Source organism: Opisthocomus hoazin, chromosome 12 (genome assembly GCF_030867145.1).
Source record: "Opisthocomus hoazin isolate bOpiHoa1 chromosome 12, bOpiHoa1.hap1, whole genome shotgun sequence".
In the NCBI taxonomy this organism is placed as follows: domain Eukaryota; kingdom Metazoa; phylum Chordata; class Aves; order Opisthocomiformes; family Opisthocomidae; genus Opisthocomus; species Opisthocomus hoazin.
The window spans coordinates 3,714,205-3,724,196 of record NC_134425.1 but is presented as its reverse complement, the minus strand read 5'-3'; positions in this window follow the sequence as shown (position 1 = coordinate 3,724,196).

Sequence of the window (9,992 nt, the reverse complement as noted above, 5' to 3'; positions counted from 1 at the left end):
GCTGTGGAGTCTCCTTCTCTGGAGAGATTCAAGACCCGCCTGGCCGCGGTGCTGTGCAGCCTGCTCTGGGTGACCCTGCTTGGGCAGGGGGTTGGACTGGGTGACCCACAGAGGTCCCTTCCAACCCCAAACATTCTGTGATTCTGTGATTCCATGACCACCGACCTTCAGCAGCACGGGCTCAGCTCTGCACGCGGACAAGGAACTGCTCCCTCCTCCCGGGGGGTAACCAGGACACGTGCCCACCCTCCCAGCCACAGGTTTGCTCAAGACATTAGAGATGTGCTCATGTTCCCTCACTCCCGGGAGCCAGCGCAAGGGAACAGGAGGGGCTGGCTGCGGGAACCGGACAGACCGCATTCGCAGCCGAGCGACGAGCGGCTTCGGGCCCTCCACCAGCCTTGGGTTTGACCTGCTGACCTTCCCGCAGCGGCTCAGGTTTCCAAACCCTCTCCTCCTCGCCCCAAGCAGCGCTTCGGGGGCAGCAGGATGGGGTCTCTTCTCCCCAGCGCCTCTGCCTCACCTCCATACTTAGGGCAAGAATGTGAAGAACCACATCCATACTAGCGTCTGCTAATTCAAAGATTTTAAACCAAGCTTAACGATTAAACGGCATTTCTCCCCGCGTGCAGTCGTTCGGAGCGCAGTCCAGACTCGGCTCTCTGCGACTCGGTCCCCCACGCGAGCCTCGGGCAGCGAACAGGACACACCACGGTCTAAGCCGGCAGCTTCCAGCAGCCTGCGCCGGCATTTTGAACGGGGTCCATGAAGTCTGTTTAACCAGCACGATGTGTGCAACAGACTCACTAAGAAACAGGCATTTAAAGTGACATCTGTTGGATTAATTAGCTGTGTAATTAGCCTCCCCTCTGTGGAGACAGGCTTTGTTACCGCTGCCTGAAACTTCCCCAGGTGATTTTCTTTGTAACCATCGTTCTCCAAGCATGCAAAAGAGGAGCGGGTGGCACAGGACTGTGATGCCTGCTCAGAGAGAGAGCCAGGAATAAAGTCTCGAGGCCATTAGGCAGCTGAAGGGAAACCAATGGCGGCAGGCCAGGGGACCCTCACGGCCGCACAAACGTGGCGAAACCCAGACAGGCCATGTGCATCAATCCTTGCAAAGCCCGGAACCGTGGGCAGCCCGGCACGAGGGATGAAAGGAAGGGGTAAAAAAATCCAGATTTTGTCATTCTCTCCAATTAGCTCAGAGCACCCTGGCCTCTGCCCCCCGCTCTTCCCACCTCCCCAGCTCAGGAGCCCCGGCGCTGACAAGGCAGGAGCCCACATGTGACAACGCAGCCACCGCATTGCTACCCGAGCCGCCGCCGCCTGCTCTGCTGGGCAGAAAAACCTGAACACTCAGGACAAAGAGGAAACCAGGATCCTGGGATTAAGTGCACTCCACTGATGACTCAATGGCCAAATAAAGGTACCTCCTTAGAAAACCACCTCCCCGCGTTAAACACAGAACAAGAGAGGGGAGGAAGGGATCGGGGCATTCATTTCTGGTGTCAGGACAAAAGCCGTGCAACAATGGAGCCGTACAGCAACCCCAACGTCATCAAACCAGCGCCAAAACAAGGATTTGCACCGCAAGCTGATCCCAGCAGCTTTTCCACATTGTGCCACAACATCCAGACTGTTAATTCCTCGCAGCTTGTGGCCACGGGAAGGGTTCAAACCACGGCAGTGGGAAGGCAGTTTTGGAGAATACAGCACCGCGAAAAATCAACTGACTCCAATATCTGCTCATTATCTTTACTCTGCGCAGACGTGCCAAGCCCCTGCCAGCGCCACGTGAGCTGGAGCCTGCTCCTCGTAACACGCCGCCAGCAGGCCAGCGCACTACGTCCCGGCACAGGGATCTGCAAACTCCTGGAAGGTAGGAAGGGAGAAACGGGCATCGCTTAGCTTTTACGTAAATATTCACCTTCCATCTTCAGTGCTGCCGCCACCCCCAGGCACCGCCGGCACGGCAGAGCGCAGCTCGGCAGGCCCCGAGCTCCCGGTGCCGGCTCTGGCTGTTCAGGCGAGGGTGTGCACGCGGTACGGTACGGCACGGTACGGCGCGGCACGGCACGCTCCCGCTCCGCCCCGCAGCTCTGCAGCGTGGGCAGCAGTCTTTGGCACGGAGGCAAAGTAACCCGGAGACAAGTATCTTCAGACAGCTGCAGTGCGGTTTACCGGGGCCCGTCCAACCGTACCCAAAGGCACAACTTTCAGAGAACCTGTTGCACGAGGGTAACTTATTGCCTCATTTCCATTGCAGAACTTGATTGCACACATTACAGCGCAAGGCCAGGATTTTGAAGACTGGCAAGTAGGACCAAAAGAACATTACGGCATTAAGTTATGTATTATGCATACATTATTTATTGTGATTTAATGAATTCCCTAAGAGATACCAAACGCAGAACCTCCCATGCCAGTTCCACAGTAATTTTGGGGACTTCAACCGTTACCAAATCTTACTCAGACACAATTCAGTCATCTCGGGACAGAAGACGACAAAGCACCTTGTAGCCTGGTTGCCCTAGCGCAGCCGAACAGAACCCAGCAGCCCACGCCACATCATGCAGAACGGGCTGGGGAAAGCACCTTACGGCCTCCTTCCCAACCTGCAAATCAACCCGCTGCTAGAGATGGATGTTAATGAATGGCCATCTATTATTTAACAAGCTCATCGTCAAAGAGCCTGCAGCCGCACCGCTGATGCCCAGCCAGGACTGTTACCCACAGTGCTGACAGCCTGACCCTACCCCAACCAGGGAAAGGAACCAAGAGCATCTCCCAGGTCTTCGAGGCCACTACCCAAAGGGAAGCATGGCCACCCAGATGGGAGCACGGGATCAGCAGAGCCACCGAGCACAGGTTTCAGCAGACACAGGCAAGCAGGGGCTTTACGAGCCCCGCACTGCAGCTCCACTGACCAGCTTCAGCCTCCTACCCTGCCGTCCCCCCCCCTCCTCGACCTGTCGCTCCAGCACTCTTACACCCGGGCTTGTTCCAGTCCTACCCGCTTGTCTTCAACCACGTGCCTGCAGGAACATCAGGTGAGACCCCGACAAGCAGATCGGGATAAGACCCCTGACAAACAGGGCCATTACACGTCTTGGACAAATGTCAGCTCAGCTCTCCTGACCGGAGCTCCCCATCGCGGTGTGAAATCCGCAGCAGGACGGTGAGCGGACACTCACACTTCTGCACCAGCCTGGGCTCACAGCGGCAGGTCACTCGGAAAAAAACTGCACGTCTTTTGGATGCAGCCCAGCACCTCTGACACACGTTTGCCCTCCACGCTCTCCTCTGCAGAGCAGCAGCGGAGGGACAGCAGGCCCCCGACAGCTTACACCACCACAGTGAGCTCTGCTAGAGCTTCTGTCCAGACCCTGCATCAGTGCAATGACCACAACCACCCTGTCCTCACCCCGTTTGTACAACAAGCATCATCTGAAATGGGAAAAAACCCTGCTTTGAAATTTAAATATTCATCCTTGACAGGCCGGAGAGGTGGGCCTGCGTGAACCGCATGAAGTTCAACAAGGCCAAGTGCAAGGTCCTACACGTGGGTCAGGGCAATCCCAAACACAAGTACAGGCTGGGCGGAGAATGGCTTGAGAGCAGCCCTGAGGAGAAGGACTTGGGGGTACTGGTGGATGAGAAGCTCAACATGAGCCGGCAATGTGTGCTTGCAGCCCAGAAAGCCAACCGTATCCTGGGCTGCATCAAGAGAAGTGTGGCCAGCAGGGCGAGGGAGGGGATCTGCCCCTTTACTCCGCTCTCGTGAGACCCCACCTGGAGTCCCGTGTCCAGCTCTGGAGCCTCCAACATAAGAAGGACATGGATGTGTTGAGCAGGTCCCGAGGAGGGCCACGAAGATGATCAGAGGGCTGGAGCACCTCTCCTATGAGGACAGGCTGAGGGAGTTGGGGTTGTGCAGCTTGGAGAAGAGAAGGCTCCGGGGTGACCTTAGAGCAGCTGCCAGTGCCTGAAGGGGCCGACAGGAAGGATGGAGAGGGGCTTTTCACAAGGGCGTGTAGTGATAGGACAAGGGGGAATGGCTCTAAACTAAAAGAGGGCAGATTTAGATTAGATATCAGGAAGAAATTCTTCCCCATGAGGGTGGTGAAACACTGGCCCAGGTTGCCCAGAGAAGCTGTGGCTGCCCCCTCCCTGGCAGTGTTCAGGGCCAGGCTGGATGGAGCTCTGAGCAACCTGGTCTGGTGGAAGATGTCCCTGCTCATGGCAGATGGGCTGGAACCAGATGATCTTTAAGGTCCCTTCCAACCCTTACCATTCTATGATTCTACAATCCACGCGTTCCAAAATCACTGGGATAAAAAACAAACCATGAACACAGACAACACTGCCATCATACATGGGAAAAGATCATCTAAGATTCACCTGCCGCCCCATCAAAACGACGACATCTTGTTGCGAGAGAACGGCGGAGGTCCAGGACAGCTTTGCAAGACCTTGCTTACTGCCCACCGCGCAGCCTCTCCCTGCCAACCCACGTGCCGCAATCTTGGTGAACCAGAGAAACCAAGCCCAAACAGCTAACTGCAGGCGTTCACAAGCGGCCGCTACAGAGGCAGTGAAAAACTGCCAGTTTACACAGATTAGGACAAAAGCTCATCAAGGTCTTGTGTGCAGGTTTTTTCCCCTCGGTTTTTGTTTTGATTTGGTTTTTTAACCAGTTCTCACCAATATTTTGCATTCTAAATCCTGTTGGAGAGGGAGCTTTTAGCTACATGTCTGGCTAACCCCTAGCTCCCGCTGCGCTGAGCGCTCGCTCCTGTTCCAGCTGCAGTCTCCCTCATTCCTTATTCAAGGGGCTTTTACAGGGTGGTTTCTTCACTGAGCCGTTGGTTGCACATGGCTCAGTACTTACGGGAAAACTGTTGAAAGAAAAATCTAAGTGACTGAAGTCCATAAATAAAACATACAGCAAGCAGTGCTGTGTATTTTCAATAGTTTTGATTTCAAGCCTTTCAAAACATAGTATAGGGCAAGTGTGAACTTTTTGATCCTATACCAACGTACTTGATTATTAAATACCTAAAGGATGGTAAAACCTACTTCAATGCCAGGGTGATGTGATGGAGCAACCTGTCACTCAGAGAAACCTGCAGTCCCAAGAGGGAGGTCTCTGAAAGGGTTAAATGGATAATGAGTGTTTTTTGTATTAAAATACTTGGCAGTTCCGACAGGATGCGAAAGTCAAACCAGATCGTCGGGGTTCGTTCCTCCCCTAATTGGCTGTACCCTGACAAGCAGTCCTGTGTAGGTGCAAAGCACTGCTTGAATTTCTTTCAGCCTGGAGGAAGGCAGAGCGCCCAGAGCTTGCCGAGAGGTGCTGCTGGGGCGACTGAACCCCTGACCCGGGGAGCTGAGCCAGAAGCTGAGCCCCCCAGGCACACGGTCCAGCTCTGGAACCCCTCGCGACTCAGACTCACGATGCGGGCAGACCAGGGTGTAGTTCGCAAAGTTCCTCCAGCTATGAGTTCAGCAAGGCTCAAAGCTTATCCCAGGTTTAAGCACGCTCTAGTCCTCAGAACCGCTTCAGTACATAAGCTTCTCTTTCATTATGAGTTTATCCAAGAGTAGAGAATGGCAGACTTGAATTAAAGGTTTTGGAGACCAGCTTTAAAAACAACTTTATGGGGAGACTTAAATGGGTATTCACTTGTGAAGCTGCTGTTGGTATTTTAACTTAAGACCCTGTAGGAAACCAACTAAAAGTCCCTTATACTCTATAATTTAAACAGGCTTCTGGCACAACTCGTGTTACTCGTGAGCATAATTCAGAGCTCTGATGCTGCATCTGTAGTTCAAAAGATAAACTTGCGAAAAATAAACCCAAAACACACACAAGGCAGACCGTGAGTAAATCAAAGGTTAATACAGCTCTAAATCCTCTGTAACAAGCGCGACAGACTCTTTGTGGGCAACTTTACCCTAAGAACCTTAAAAGGCAAAGATCGAAGGAAGTTGCTGACAAAAATCAAAACCCAGACATGTTTCCTTTTGCCTACGTTAAATCATTTGGGTATTTCAAAGCTGAATCACACCAGCTGCCCACAGCTCTGGCAACGCCGAGCTCGGCTCTCGCGCCGCTGCAGGGTCCGGAGGCTGAAGCCGCGCCGGCTCCGGGGGCTGACGGCAGAGCCACCGCGCTCTGGCAATGGCCAGGGGAGATCTCTGCCTTCCTCTGTGGGACAGAAGACAGGTCTGTACCGCGGCACCCGCGCAAGGACGGACTATGCAGGGTGTTTTCCAAACTTCTGGTAGGTTGATTAAAAGGCATTGAGGAGAGAAATGCAAAAAACTTTCCACTTTAGTCCCTCGTGTCTCGGAGCCAAAAGCCAGAAACTCCTTTTATTTGCTTCGCATTGATGCCATGTTTTTTTTGGGTTTTTTTTGTTGTTTTTTTTTTTTTTTTTAAAGCTTGAAAACCCAAGATATTTCTTTGAAACTCTTTATCTGACAAAACAGAGCTTTCCTACGCTGAAGTCCTACAAGAAGCATCTACTGTCAGGCAAACGGTGGTATGAGATGAGACTCATCTCTACCTTACTAGAGAATTATGGCATGCTTAAATCACACTCATCCAAAAAGGAACAGTGACCAGATTTTAATAAACCAGCAGTTTCCACTAGCAGCAAAAGTTGTGAGAGGAAACAGGGTAGTTCTAAAATAATCCTTTCCTAGTATGTAATCGAAGCTTCCAGCTATCTGAGAACTTACTGCGCTGGAGCTTGTGTCTCAACGACGATCTCACGAGCACCGGTGTGCCAGCTCCTCGCCTGTCTGCCCCACTCCTTTTTCAGTCCATCTGCGTGTCTGCTCTCTACATCATCCCATAGCAGTAAGATTCACAGGTAAATGCTACACTGTATGAAAAAAGTGGTTTTTTTCCCCATTTTAAACCTGTTGCTAGTTGTACCAGATACTCCCTATTTTTTGTGCAAGGAGAAAAAGGTGAACAACTGCTGCCTAATCACCTCCATGGCTCCATTCTGGTTTCGTGCGTCAAGCTAACTCCAAAGTCTATTTATCGTCTTCACACAAGTCATTCCAGCCAGCTATCATCCCTGTCACTTTCTCTGGGCTTCTAATTATTTTAATCCTTCCTAAAATGAGCTAAATTGAACACAACACTCAATGATCAGGCAAATCAAGGATTTACCCAATTTCCATGTTTTACACTTGCCTTTCTGCATGCCACTGATCATTGAATTCATGTTTTCCAAGAGACTGGGAATGATTCCACATCTTGCTTGCGGGCAGAGCAATTTTAACCCTCTTTTGCTCTTTTCTTTTGTTTTGCATGATGGGGGGGAGCAGGGAGAGAAGCCCAGACAGCCACGGCAGGGCTGGCTGCCCTCCATTCCTCTCACTGCGACACCCAATTGTATCTATCACTCCCTGTGGAAGCACTTAGGGTGCCAAAGTTCTTCTGCAGCTGTCATCCAGCTTTACATCTAAGCAGTCCACATATTTCTACCTTACAGTACATTTTTAAGCTTGCTTTTTACTCCATTTTTGGATCACTTAAACCCATACCCCCCCCCCCCCCCCCCCCCGTATCTTTCTAATCTTTTTATCCACTGCGGAAAGTTAGTTTTTATTTTACTTTTTATTTCTCATCCTTCACCTCGCTATCAATGCGCAGGCGTCTTCCCCCATCTTTGCTTAAGAGCTGTTCCTGAAGAATTTTGGCAGCGAGTCTGGGAAACGCACTGCCCGTACGAACCAGCGCAGCCCTGCCCGTAGGCTGGCTGACTCCCTCGGATCGCTGGCAGTACTGGGAGAGCCTTCTCTTCCGAAAGTCTGGCTCTCCCCCTTTCTAATCCATATACCTACCAAGACTCTTCTTACTACAGTTTCTATCAACTTGCTGACCATGCTTTGTCGTTTCTGGCACACGTTACTGCCGGGAGTCACCCATTTCACATGCAGGTTCCTGCAGAACTCTTCAGTCCTGGTAACCCCAGTTACCTTCTTCCTTCGCGGGCAGCTCCGCCTGAGACCACCTCTTGGGTTTATCCGATGTAAGAGGCACCCTGCGACTCTTCTCTGAAACATGGGCGAAAAGAATTCACTCGTCCTTCCCCCCCCCATACTGTGGTCCTTCTTTGCTTTTCCTTTTCCAACCTCTCCTTGAAATACTTTCCTATTTAATCATGTTGGGCTTTCTGTGGACTTTGGCAGGGTTTCCCTCTGTGCCGTTTTCAACTTTTTCTCACGGGTTGTATACATTTAATAATGCACCTAATGTGGTTTTAAGTCAATCCTCTGTGACCTGCACACATCACACCCTTCTAATTTCTCTAACAGTAGCTCATCCATCCCATTTTCACGGAGTTGTAACTTCAAAGCTAGATACTATTATGGTAAAGGCTCTTTTTGTCTGTTTCTATTATGGAGGAATATTGAACTTGAATGCATTATCATTCAGAAACTACATCTCATACAATATTCCATGCATCGTCTGGGACTAAAACCTTTTGGGATTTTCCAACAAGTTTCTTCAAGTTGACACCTGGAGAAACTAGAAGTTTAGTCACCGCACCGCACCCTGCCACGGCGCTTGACCCCATTTGCAGAGTGGTAGCGAAAAAAAGTGTCTCCTATTGCCCTTTCTGTATCGCAGGCTGTTGAATTTCCCTAGCACATCACAGCCACATCCTGGTCCGGTAGCTGGTGATACAGCCTCGTATGATCTTCTTAATTGTGTGATGTAAATCGCTGCTGTGGATTCTCTAGTATTTTACTGGAGTCAAGTAGCTTAGTGCATACTGTCACCCTAACTCCTCTGTCAGCTCTACACGTCTGCACCCTCACACTGGGGTGTCTTTGGGGTTATCCTCCTTTCCACCAGCTTTCTCAGCTGCCTATTTGACCAGTTTCTTCATTTAAGACCGACAGCCCCGGCATAGCTCTTTGATTAACACCACGCAGAACATCCGCTTTTGGTTTCGGTCTGTCTCACGTATCGTCCTTAGCCGGAGCTGTACAGCTCGGGGCCTGCACCCCAGCGCAGCTCAGCACCTTGCTGCCGCGACTCCAGCTCAGCCGCCCCGCTCTCAGGAGACACGCACGCTCCTGCTGCGCCCGCGGGAGAGGCAGGACGAGCCACACGCCGCTCGGCAGCGGGACTGGGACCTCTCACCACCTTCCGCTGGGTTTGCAGCTGCACCTCCCGTTTTCCTTTTCACAGGTCGTCGTCTTCTCTTCTTTCCAAGCCAGCACAGATCCAGAAAGTTTCATCACTGCCAGTGTCTTCAGTACTGATATTAAGGAGTCATTTTCCTGCAGGCTCTGCATCTCCTAGTTAACAAAGAACCTCTATGCAGGGCATCACGTAACCCAAACCCTCTCCTTCAGACTCCCCATTCCCTAAAAAAGTTAACTCAGCACTTGGAAAGGCTGAAAAGGAAGACACTGAATGAACTCATTGACTGCACTCATTTGGCAGGCTGGCCAGCACCGTGGGCCTTCAGTAGTTCTTTGTTTAAACTTCTTCTGAGTCGCAGGTTTTGAACCAGTGATTTTCAGGAAGTTGTAGGAAACGTCCAGACTTGGCTGTTGCTCGAGCAGATGAATTCCTTCTGGAAATTCCACCTGTGCAATAGATGCCGGGAACTCGGGCTCGACCTCTTCCAGATGTGGGGAACGCTGCTCTGCTTCATCTGGTCTAGCCCTCTGCGGTCACGAGGAGACAAGACTTCGCTTCTGTTACAGTAAGCCCGCGCTCGTCAAGAGTTTGCAGTCTCCGTCTCTCTGCTTCCAACCACCGAAGCAGCTCAACCCCAGCTTCACTATATCCATCAGGCTGTCCTAGTAAAGAGATGCAGGGTCTTCAAGCCCGACATCTAACTCAAGCCAGTAACACCCCGCCTCAAAAATTTAAGCACACATATTTACAATGGTACTCTTGCTTTCCAGGTAGTTTCTCGATAGAAAAACCACCAACCGCACCACGA